The sequence below is a fragment of the Apodemus sylvaticus genome, chromosome 9 (genome assembly GCF_947179515.1).
Source record: "Apodemus sylvaticus chromosome 9, mApoSyl1.1, whole genome shotgun sequence".
Lineage (NCBI taxonomy): Eukaryota > Metazoa > Chordata > Mammalia > Rodentia > Muridae > Apodemus > Apodemus sylvaticus.
Window position 1 is genome coordinate 15876534 of NC_067480.1, and position 12843 is coordinate 15889376.

A 12843-nucleotide genomic window follows, 5' to 3' on the forward strand; every position below is an offset into this window, starting at 1 on the left:
AAGAGAGAGAGCATCCCTCACCACTCTCAGAAGGAAGCCAACCGGTCAACACATGGATCTTATTGCTACAACAGAATATTCTGACTAAATAGAGAAAAGAAATTCAGTTTCTCACAGTTCTTGAGTTCAGCGAGTCCAGTGTCAAAAAATTCTTGCTTCATTAACCCACGAGGGCAAGCACGGGGAAGAGAAGGCATGAGAGTACACAAGACTGAGCTCACAGCCTGAAGCACTCTATAATTGGCACTGAAGTCCGGACAGCCTCACTCCCACAACTTAACAACCTCTCGTTAGGGCCCGAGACTCAGCACAGTCACATGGAGATGTGTATCCAGGGCATTCTTTGGAGGGACCCAAATGAACCGCAGCAGACTCCTAATATCTGGAACCATAGGTCATAGCTTCGGTGCTTCAAGGCCCTCAATTTGTGGTATCTCCACCTCAGTGGTTTTAGGAAATAAATACATATGTTGCAGGTGAAGTTGGTCAAAGCCTGAAGTGTGGCTGGAAACCGGGAAGACTCACGGCAGCCTTGAAATCCACACAGCAGGAAAATGCACAGAAGCCTACAACTCCTGCAGGGTAAGGAAGTATGCTCATCGGAAATCCGGACGAGAATGGTCTGAATGCCCTTCCAATCTCCTGTACAGGCTTCAGTCAGTCATCTAGGCCTGCACTGTATTGAAAAGGGGGAGATTTCCGTCTCACATCAGTAACAGAACCACACCTTCAGAGAGCTGCTTGTGGTCCTCTGATTGCCTGGCAAGCCTCACCCCTTCTCTCACACACATTGGGGTTGCAAGAACCACACTGACAACTGGGCGATTTTCTTTTTCTTTTCTTTTTTCTTTTGCATGATCAATGTTTGGTGTCAAGAGAATCTCTTGTTGCTTCTGTCCACCTATGTATCAGAGACAAACCCAGAAACTACTTTATTTCATTAAGACCAAACTGATTTGCATACCCACCTTGAAACTCACTGTCTCAAAAAGATCAAGGAATGCAAACACACATGGATACAGTATGGCTGTAAGATCACACACTCATTCGAAATCTAAAGAATGTGTACTCATTTCTGAACAATTTGGATTATTTTTTATGTTTAATCACAGCCCTGAGTTTTTTCCCTTTGTGTGATTTTTTAAGTAATGTCTGCTTCTTCACCTATTTGATCTTCATCAAATTATTCCAGGGAGTCTCAGAAGACAGAGGGAGTTCCCTCTATAAATATGTGGCAGAGCAAGTATGAATGTTAAGGCTTTCCCCGCAAAACAATAAAATACTCATAAATATTTTAACTGGAAGCAAGGATGGTACTTTAAAGGCAGCGTCTCGTCAAGTGACTCCAAGAAAAAGGCAGAAGTAGACTAAGGCACTCAATGATCCAGGTAAGAGGAAGTAAGTCAGAGGAGACTGGAAAACACACACACACACACACACACACACACACACACACACACACACGAACAACTCACAACTTGCAAACTAAAATCTGAAGGAAGAAATGGAAACAGGCTGATAGAAGATAATTTATTCGTCAGGATGAAGCAATGTGATCCCAGGGAGAAAAGAAATAAATTGCACGAATGCCTAAGTAAATCCCAGAAAAGGCCTTCACTCAGCTAATGGAGAAGAGAACTGAAGGGCGGTGAGGACTTCAGGGGAACTGATAAGAGTCTTCACCGGCAGGTGCACGTGTGTTTCTCACCATCATCGGTTTGGGAGCAGTGTGTGACATGAGGGAGGGCTTCTTGAAGAGGCTCTGCTGACACCAGGTGAGAGGCATCTCTGTGTGAGCCTGGGGCTGGTGTGGAATGTGACTCTGACACTGCTCAGGATTGAAGAAAAGACAAGATGGCTCTCTGTGCTGGCTACAAGATGACTTTTAACACCTCTCTTGTTCCCCCTCCCCCTCTCACATCACGGGACACCCTGGACTCTCTCTGGCAGAGGAACTTGTGGCTGAGGACCTGGACTGGAGCCACAGTTTTTGCCCCTTTTATTCCTTTTGCTTTGTAGACCTCTGCATGGTTAGCTCACCCAGGGCACTGAGGCCTCTGCTCAACATTTTTCCTGATTTAACGACTCAAGAGGATCCACCCTCATTCTCTGTGTATTATATTCTGTGATTTATTACTGTCCAAAGTTATATTTTAATAACAATCTGCCAGTCCTCTTAATAGTCAAGGCCACAAGTTCTTGATCGCAGTTTATTTACAGAGTAGCCGCACAGAAACCCATGCAGAAACTCCATCTTGGTTGCCTGGATAAGACAGAATCTCACCCTCACACTCAACTGAGGCCAGCCCGACCACACTTTCCGTCTTCACCTCCTATTTTATAGTACATGTCTCAGGTACACCTCTTTCTGTTTTCCTTCTATTTATGTGTACCGTGTTTTGCCGGTATGTATCTCCGGGTACCACAAGCCGGAAGTGCCCATGATGGCCAGAAGAGGGGGTCCTCTGGATCTGGAATTGCGATCAGTTGTGCTTCACGGTATGGGTACTGGTAATGGAACCAAGGTCCTCTGACAGAGCAGTCAGTGCTCTTCCCACTGAGCCATCTCTCCAGCCCCTCTCCTCTACTTGCACAGATTCAGCTGCTTCCCAGCCTCTGCTAGGAAAATCCAGGCTCTCTTCCAATCTGTCCCCTGCACAAATAATCTTCTCTCCAACACAACTGCACCAAGTCCCCAAGTGTTCCTTAACCAGTCCCCATTGTTGTTAGGACCAAAACTGAAATGTTAACACATCTTCCTGTAAGAACTGAACCAGGAGTCTGGATACACCCAGCCCCACAATCGAAGGTTACCCTCCACTCCCTCACTTTACCTTGTTCCTTCTCTGGGAGCTCTTCTGAACAGACAACACACGTCTCTACCTTCTTCCCTCCCTGTCTCCAGCTAGTGATCAACATCTAGTCTTCAGACTCCCGTTATGCGAGCCCAGAATCGCAGGGTGCTCCTCAGACCCATTCATCTATGTATGAATGGGACTATTTTCAAAATTTTTTTATTGTGATAATGTGTATATGGCAATAAATGCTTGTCTTTTTCCTTCACTCTTTACTCCACGGTACGATAGTTCATGTTTTTCCAATATCTCTAAATTCAAGAATACTGGGTCGAGCTGGAGAGAGAAGATGAGGTTGAACCTTGACTGAACATGAGCAAAGTCCTGGACCTCCTCCTTAGCACTGACCAAATAAGCAGGGGAAGAGACAGAGGGGAAAAGGGAAGGAGAGAAGGAGGAGGGATGCAGAGGGAGGAAGGGGCACAGGGAGGGAGGGAGGGACAGAGGGAGGGAGTAAAGGAGGGAAGGAGGGAAGGAGGGAAGGAGGGAGGGAGGGATGATGGGAAGGAAAAAGGGAGAGAGGTAAGGAGGGAAGGAGGGACAGAGGGAGAGAGTGAAGAAGGGAAGGAGGGAAGGAGGGGAAAAGGGAGGGAAAAGGGGACAGAGGGAGGGAGGGACAGAGGGACACATATGGCCAGGACTGAGTAAGTATTTGTTAAATAAATGGAAGATAGGTTTATTAGAAACCAAAGAGCTAGAAGTCAGTGTCTCACACCTAAATATCAAAACATTCTACAAATACTGAAGATGAAGGCGAATATATCGGTGGAAATCAATCACCAGATGGTGAGCTGCTATTAAAATGGAAGCAGGGAAGGGCAGCCCAGGACAGCACCAACTCTGAAACAGCTCTCAGGGCGGACTGCATAACAATGGGACCAGGAGAATCTGCTTCTTTAAGGAACTAGTCGAGGACCAGCTCAAACAATTTACCAAAACCACATACTTAAGACTTAGTAACTAGGTGAAAGGTTACATTTACATATCCTATTAGCAGTTCCTTGACTCATCATGATCCTGTCCTGGAAACATTTGCCTTTGCAAAACCCATCCCAACTTTCTCTCCTTGGCATTTTCCATCCTAAAACAGAAGAAGAAAAGAAAAGTATTCTCCAAAAAAAAAAGGTCCTTAACTCCCTAGAAAATGTCGTGAAGCCATTTCACTGTGGTCCATTAGCCATAAGGTGATCGCTGATTGAGGCAGGGGCCAAAGAGAAAACGGCATATAACACAAAGAACCCACGTTGCTCCTGATTAAAGTCACTCATGTGCAACTAGAGAAAATCTACACACACTAAAACTTCTGAGCACTACAGGGTATCCTGGGTCCAAGGCCAAGGCCTGTTTTTATAAACCCCATTGTTAGTGCTTTACCCCTCGACATTACAATCCGTATAATTCTAAATTCTCTGGGGGGAAAAGAAAGGGCTTATTAGTTTGCCATCATTTCCTTATTATGAGATGCCTTAAAGGCCAACTGAAGACTTATGAGCATAAGAAACAATCTGGTAGCCTTTCCTTCCGCTGCACCCACTCACTTAATAGCGGTAAGGTCCCTGGTTTTATTTCCGAGGACTGGACACATCTGTAATGTCAACAGTATCCTCCAGTTTCACTCCAATCTGCTTTCTGAAGATGCCTGCCGACCCCTGCCTAAGAAAGGAATCAAGAAACTGGTGAGGATTGTGATCTGGCAAAGTTTTTTTTTTTTTTTAAGACTATTTACAACTTCCATGTGATTTACAGGTAGAAAAAATGGGCAAGGAGAAACAGCAGCACTGGAGAGAACCGTGGTGAAGGGAAACAAAAGCCCCTGTAACAGGGCTTACACCAGCAGATGTAACAGGCAGAGAGAGGAGGGGTTGCAGTGGGGACCTCTGGCCTTTTCAAAACCTACACAAATAAGCTCTTAGAACTTACAATTAAGACAGTTAACAAAGCAGCACTTAAAAACTAAACGGAGTAAATGCCAACAATAACAAACGTCTGCTCTCTACCAGGGACTCTATACTAGACCAAGTCTTAAGAGCAGGTGTCCTGGCTTTTCCCAAACTTAACCAAAATTTGAGGTTTTAGGAGAAGCTAATAATACGAAGAATTACATATATAACTGTCAAAAAAGTTTTCTTTAAATATTACAGTTATCGTGGTCATTTAGTATTGATGTATCTCTTTTTCAAAAGTCCCCAAATTGTAAATGGCCAGCACTCTTATTAAGATCTGGGTTGTGCATATAAGCACTTTAAAAAAAAAAACAATCAATTTTTAAATACTCTAAAATTCAAACATTTTGGAACTCTTAGTTTTTATGTAAGTAAAAAGTCTTTGTTGTACAAATAAATTTGAGGCATTTTTCTTATTTCTTAAAGATTTATTTATTTATTTTATGTATATGAGCACACTGTCACTGTCTTAAGACACGCCAGAAGAGGGGCATCAGAATCTATGACAGACAGTTGTGAGCTGTCATGTGGTTGCTGGGAATTCAACTCTTGACCTTTGGAAGAACACTCAGTTTTCTTAACTGCTAAGCTATCTCTCTAGCCCCCTTTTCGTAGTTTTTAATCCCATGTGTGTGTGTGTGTGTGTGTGTGTGTGTGTGTGTGCATATGATCAGATGAGTGCAGGCACCCGTGAGGACCAGAGGTCTTGGATCCCCCAGGAGCTGGGGTGACAGGTAGACATGAACTGCCCAATGGGATTCTGGGACCCAAACCCTGCAAAGGCGACATGTGTTCCTTGTCCCTGGGTCACTCAAAGTTGTACTTAAAATAATACATTTTTATTCCTCAAGTTCAATTCCTATTTGTTTTTTGACTCTGTCCTCTCAAGTTCTCATGACAAGAGCCATGTAGAAACTGTGTTCCTGTCTCTTCTCCTTATGTCAGTTTAGGCCAGCAAGCTGTGTCAGCAGCAGGCACTGCCCAGTAACTACTGTAGTAGTTACACTCTAGACATACACTCCTAATGTATGGTTCCTAGCCTCTCACATAAAGAAGAAACTCAAGCTCATTTCCCCAAGTACAAACTCCTGGGCACACATCTGAACCACACAGGCAGCCACAGTTTTGGGGAATGCGACAGATATGCTGAATTTCTGTTGTCACATGACTTGAGGAAACAGTATAAATAATTTTGTACTTTTTCCTTCCCAGCTTATTGAATTGAAATATTCAATCTATATAGAGAAATTCATGCAAATCTGACATAAAAACAACCTTCGTGTTTATATCATCAAAATCATCCACTTCTACATACCCGTGAACACAAAAACAATAGTAAATTTTAGACTAGTAATTCCTGTAGAACTCTGCAGTGAGACTGTTCTTACGTCGACTCATGGGTAGTGACTGGGCACGGATGACGATCAAGCACTTAACACTCGGGCAGTACAGCCGAGGAGCTGCCATGTTAAACCTCATTCCTTTTTTAATTAATTTAAACAGTATGGTTGTAGCTCCCAAGAACAATAGTTAGCATCTCATGGATATGAGAGATGAAACAAAACCAGAAAAACAAATCTTGGGTCAAAGACAAAAGATGACATTCACAGAAAGAGTAGTAGGAATATTGGCAATGTTCCCTGAGGCCCAGCCCCCACAGTATGTCATGGTACACCTGCACACCCATTGACTCATAATGGAGGAGGGAAACCCATCCTGTATAACGAATACTATGACCAGTTTCTCTTTCCCCCAACAGGAAAAATTCACCTCTGTCTGTGAAGGTAATCCACGATACAAACTGTCTTGAGAAGACAATCTCCAATGAAACCAATCTGTTCCTTTTTTCACAGATAAGCAGAAATTTGGGTGAGCCATGGATAATTTCAGCGTCACACACTGCCCTCAGCCAGTTGTGCGTATGCTGGGCCTTGTCACTCGGTGTCTACCTGTGTGCCTGTCCCCTGACTCTCCTAAAATATATCTGTAGAACCACATAACATTTCTTTCACTTCTGTAATGATGAAGGAGGTAATGTGGTGACCTTGGGATAAATTACAATTACTGATCTATTTGGCTTGGTCCACATAGGAGTATTAATAAATAATAATAATAATAATAATAATAATAACGAAACCCAGAAACATCTGGGCAGCTCACACTCTGAGATGTTTCATAAATGTAAGTTTTAAGTTCCTCCCTGCAAATCTCAGCATCTGGCAAATGTTGGATTGGTCTCAACCTGAGAACACGCAGCTGGTTCTCTTGTGACGTGGCCTGGGTTCTCCAGGTAGCCTCAGCTGTCCTTCCTCCCCACGTTTATTCACTCTTTCAAGCTGTTCCGCTTGACTTCCACTCTCAGGTTGCCCTGGATCTGGAACATCCTTTAGCTCTGCAATCTCTTAGGCCGCTACTCTTCATGCTTCCGGGCTTATAGACCTCACAAACTCTGACGTTTTCACCAACCGTTTGCCTACCACAAAGCAAGAACATGCTCATGCCTACACAGCCGGGACATGACAAAGCCGTCACCATCACATCCTCTGTGACTCTCTACACTTCTCCCACCATGAAACGAGGACCACCACTGTATGTCAGCTTCGGCGACATTTGACCTTGTGGTGGGAATCTTGATAAACGTGCTGAATAAAGGTTTGACTACAGGTTAGAGGAGGAATATCTACTCCAAAATATTTGGGTTTATATGTTTATGTACATTATGCGTTACTTTTAGTTTGGGACCTCTGGGTTGCCGTTCCCTCCCCTCCCCTCCCCTACATCCAATGGCAAGTGGTGTTCTAAGCACTCTCTTGGCTGGGGCATCTAATACAAGAATCTGACAAGGAAAGTATCAGCCTGAGACCAAGTTCTCTGACCAAAGGGGATTTATTTGCCCCAGAGGGACAGAGGGCAGGGATGAGGGACACAGACAGGAGATAGGGGAAGAGGGACAAGGGGAAGAGAGGGGAGAAAGGGGCAAGGGACAAGGGTTAGGGGTATTTGTCCCACAGGGGACAAAGGATGGCCTCTGGGTAGAGAGCAGACAGATGCAGCACATAGGAGAATAGTGGTTTGTGTCCCTGGCCCTGCACACACGTGGCAAATGTGCCTCTTGGTCTTCATGCCGGAGCCCCAACAACTGACGTGGGGCTATCTGTGCATCTGCTGCCTTCATGTGGATCCTGATCCCGTAGGTGGGCCGCCTTGCCTTGTCTGGCCTCAGTGGGAGAGGATGTGCCAAGTCCAGCAGTTACCTGATTACTGCTGGTACCCAGAAGGGCGGTTCCCCCTTCTCAGAGGAGAAGGGGAGGGGGAAGTGGGGAAGGGGGAGGGTCTGCATGGGGGGGGGCACTAGGAGGAGAGGGGCTGGTATTGGGATATACAAAAGTTTTAAAAAAGAAAGCAGAAAGGAAAAGAAAAAGTGTGGTTTATAAAAAGATAAAATGGGAAACCCCGAGTTAGGATGAGGAGTTTAATTTTGATCGGGCATGTTAATTAGGTGAGCAAAGGGGGGGAGGGGAGGGGGAGAGTTGATTGCTGGATATCAATTCTTTGATAGCTGGACCTCAGTAGTCAGCGTCAGGAGGAGGAACCAGCCAAATGAGGGAATAGATCTTGGAAAGCGAGCTTTAAGAAGGCAATCTAACAGTTTTTAAGCATGTCAGTGCGAATCCTGGAGAAGAGCAAGGCCTGCCAGAGCCGTGCTCCCAGCCGAGCAGGCCGGAGTCCCTTTAGAATCCTTTTACATAAGTACTTCCATTACCCCCATTTTGGAGATGATAAAATTGGGTGTTTGAGAAGTTAAATAACTTTCTAAGGTTAAAGGACAGACAAATACCCGGGGAGCAACCCAGGCCCACCAGAAGCCAAAGCCCCCAATTCTAGACTTAACATTATTTACAAAGAGAGATATTTAGTGTGCCCTGGCTCATGTGAGACCACACAGGGTTTAGGAATAAACCACAGAGCTATCCGTTTGTCACGTGGAATTATAACTCTTTTCCTGCCATCAACTAACTGTTTAACCTTGGATCAGATGTGTGCAGGTCTTCCTCTCAGCAGTATGGGAAGTAATAGGAGATGATTAATATGCTAATAGATATATAAGCAACATTCAGTAGGCTGAGATAGGAGGGTCATAAGTTCAGTTCAAGGTTAGCCTGATCTAAGTGCTAGCCTAGCCTAAACAGTGACTCCATCTTAAAACAAAACAAAACAAAATAAACAAGCAAAAACAACAAAAGACCTAATAAAGAAACTCCGGTTTCCCCAAGTAGACTTGATCGCACACAACAGCGAGAACACTTTATTCATAGCCTATCCGTTTGAGCTATTTTTATGTAGTCTTAACAATTAGCTCTTGCAGCCTAAAGGCGCTAAAGTGAAGAGTCAGGAGTCTGATAGTCATGGTCGTTTCATCAAACCACACAGTTTCCAAGGCAATGATAAGAATCTTTAATCTCAGGTTATGAACGAGATAGCCAACAGACCGAGCTACACGTGCTGCTGTAAAGTTAGCAGCACACCTCCCAGGCTGCCCTTCAGTCTGCCCAGCCTTATTGTGTGAGTTTAATCAATTCTCAGAAGTCCCACATGCATGCCTGTAGCTTATGAAACTCCACCCAGCCAGCAGGTAGATTAACTTTTCTTCTAACTAGGGAAAGAATTGGTGTCATCGCATTTCATGAAATGTAACTTACTTGGAAGGGAAGAGCCTGAGTCAATCCTTTACCTTTTTAAAGTTCAAAAGCATTCAGAGTACATTATTTATTATTATTATTATTATTATTATTAATATGTTGTTGTTTTGGCTACCATACAAATAAACAAGTTTCATTTAACTTAACCCAGATTTGCAGTGGCAATCCAGTGCTCATCAGACATTTGTTTCTGAGTTCCCTGGATAACAAATATCCCCAATGGGCCCCTGGTGGGTGCTGCTGTCTGGGAAAATTACAAAATGTTCAGGTTAAGGGACTCTGTACTACGTTTCTGAACTCACCTACCAAAGAAGTATCAGACAAGTATCTAATACAGTATTAAAGCACTACTTTATTGAAAACTGTACATTTGCGGGTGGGCAAGATGGCTCTGTGGGTAACGGTGCTTGTGGCCAAGTGGGAAACCTGAGTTTGAGAGCTAAAACCGACATGGTGGAAGTAGAGAAGTAACTACGACAATATGTTCCCTGATTTCCAAAGTGTGCCTGTGCCTCCCCCTATAAATTAATATAATAAAGTTAAAGTCAAGTTTATAAAAACAAAAGTTTCCACTCTCTAATTATTTTGTAGGCATTATAATTTTCTTCCCAAGAGGAGGAGAAAAACATCAGTGTGGCTACCCACTTAATTGAAGTTTTGGTTGAAATTGTGGTAGCTTTTCAGTATTTGATTATCACACAATACGGCTTAGAAGCCATAGTTCTCAACCTATGGGTCAAGACCCCTTGAGGGCAAACCCATTGGAAAACACCATATTTACTTTACAATTCATAATAGTAGCAAAATTACAGTTATGAAGTGACAACAAAAATAAGTCTATGGCTGGGGTCACCACAATGTGAGAAACTGTATTAAAGGATCCCAGCCTTAGGAAGGTTGAGAACAACTCTCTTACACGATGCTTTTGTTCTAAAATAGTTATTTCCAAATGTACCTCTATTTGATGAAATCTGAGCATTTGAGACATTATTTTTAGGAAGTACATTCTTACTCAACCTGGTATTTACTCCAGTCTGTAAGGCATCTTCACCAAATTATGACCTACAAGGGCTTAAATATAGAATTCTTGATGCTTTCTACACACCAGGCACAGTTATTAGAATATGTTTGATATTTATATAAAGATATGGGTGTCACTAAATTAGTTGAGAAAGCCCTTAAGGGCAAGAAATACGTTCCATGTCTTGCTCTTTAATACACCCAGCAGACCTGCATTGCATAATACGGGGACTTGTGAAAATGTCTATTAAATTTAAGCTATAAGAATGACAGGTCTTAGCCATTTAATATAGAGTATAAATCTGATTTTCTTGGCGCTTTTCCTTATAAGGTAGGTAGAAGACATTAAACGATGTCTCTTGTGTTGGTGGTTATCAACTACGTTTCTGAACTCACCTACCAAAGAAGAAGGGGTTCTCTCCCACCAAAAAAAATTATTAAATTACTTTTAGGACGGAAACAAGACTCTAGAGACAACAAAACATCTTAAGTAAAAAGTTCTTATCTTTGAGACTGGGGCCAGTAGGATCTTTTTGGTAGTTGAATTTCTATAACCATGGGCATAGAGACCAACAGCTTAGACATAGGGTTTGCTGGGTAAAGGACAGTTTCAACTCTAAACCCTGTTAACCAGTTCCAGAAAATGCCGTGCTGTGCTTCTCAGCCTTAAAGAGATCCAGGCCAAATTCATCTTTAAATCATCACATCTAAGCTTTAGGACCAAACTCAGGTCAGGGACCTGCTAGCACAGAGCTTCAGCAGAAGACCTTGGCTTAAAATCACCACCTAGCACTCCTAAATTGTCCCAACAAGCTCTAAGCAGCCAATGAACAAGAACAAGGCGTATTCTGTCCAGGTCAACAGGGATTCTGATGGGAGAGAGTACCAAGGCCACACAGATGCAGCCAGATTTCATGAGTATGGGAAGAGGTGGGTACTCTCCATCCCGCCTAACAGAGCAAGCGCCTTTCCCTGGAGGATTACACACACACACACACACACACACACACACACACACACACACACACACACTAAGGCTAGCAAAAAAAAAAAAAAAAAAAAAAAAAAAAAAAAAAAACGGCGGGGAGACAGCCAAGCCTGGCAGGCTGTGAGGATGGGGAATTTCCATGCTTTCAGGCACTTGCCAGCACTTAAGCGCCCCAGTCGCTATTCCACGGGCCGTCACTCTCAATCTGCGCGGCAGCCCCCACTACCCCTCAAACTAGTCCTAAGGATCCACTCGGAGTCCCGCGGGGCTTCGCTTCTGTCACTTAGAGTTATCCAAAAGGGGGACAAAAAGAAAACCCCAAGGCGAATGAACAAGCGCACCCCATAAGGTGAGGGCGCAGTTAAAGTGCCACAGTGGAAACGCGGTGGCGCTGACAACCCCAGGACTAGGGAATGCCAGGAAGGCTCGGGGCGCCGGGTGCTGCGATCCCGGCCGCGCCGGAGGAAAGCCACCGGGTCCCCGCGCCAGGAAGCCGGGGACCAGCAGCCCGCTCCCCGCCCCGCCTCTGCCCAACTTCCGCGCCCCGCCCCGCCCCGCGCCCGACCCTCTCCCCGCCGCGCCCCGCGCCGGCCACACCAACCTGCGCGGCCGCAGGCTCTCCCCGAGGCGGAAACGGGAGCCCGCGGCGGCGGGCGGAGTTAGTTGGAGGCTCCGGGTCCCTGGGCGGGCACAGGTTGAGCACGCGGCCGCGGCGGCAGCCGGCCTCCTTCCTCCCCGGGCTGCGCGCTGGACTCCGGGACCGCCCGCTCCCTCCCCCGGGGCGGCTCCCGGCTGCGTCCCGGCCTCGGCTCCGCCTCCAGCCCACGGAGCCCCGAGCTGGCTGCCCCGCTCCCGGGGAGCGCGCGGCGGGTGCGTGGAGTCCCGGGCGGGCTGGTGGGTGGCGACTGTCCCGAAGTCCCCCGGGAGCGTGGAGAAGGCCCTGGCCCGAAAGTCTCTGGGACGCGGCAAAGTCCCTGGTCCCTTCTGGCCGTGCCAGCTGAGTGGAGAGAGGCGGAGGACAGATCCGGGGCTGCTTCCCGCGGCGGCGAGGGACCGCCTCCCTCCCCAGCGCCCCGTGGGTTGGGGTTCTGCCGGGACGTCCGCACCCGGAGAGACGAAGCTGGTTTCGAACCCTTAGCTGAGGTGTAATTTTATTCGAAGTCACCTGCCTCGGTCAGGTTCCTGAATTCGAGCCACACACATAGGTTGCATGTGGTTTCCTGGCCAGAACCCCAAGACCTGAGCTTTGCCTCTCCTGACTCCCCACCTCCACCTGCTGTCCCTTTGTGCCTTTCTACTCCCGAGGAGCACTCAGCTTTGGCACGCAGGACAACCAG

General features: G+C 45.8%; 1 protein-coding gene across 8 annotated transcripts in view; it reads right to left on the reverse strand.

Moving 5' to 3' along the window:
- Pam (peptidylglycine alpha-amidating monooxygenase) overlaps positions 1 to 12236 on the reverse strand; it is a 273258-nt gene extending 261022 nt beyond the window's left edge. For 2 of the 8 annotated variants that reach the window (XM_052192590.1, XM_052192587.1), the window contains exon 1: positions 12108 to 12236. The gene's annotated coding sequence lies outside the window, so the exon portion shown is untranslated. The remainder of the gene's footprint in view (positions 1 to 12107) is intronic. The other 6 variants (XM_052192592.1, XM_052192589.1, XM_052192595.1 and 3 more) reach the window with 3 other exon arrangements.
- Positions 12237 to 12843: the final 607 nt, after the last annotated feature.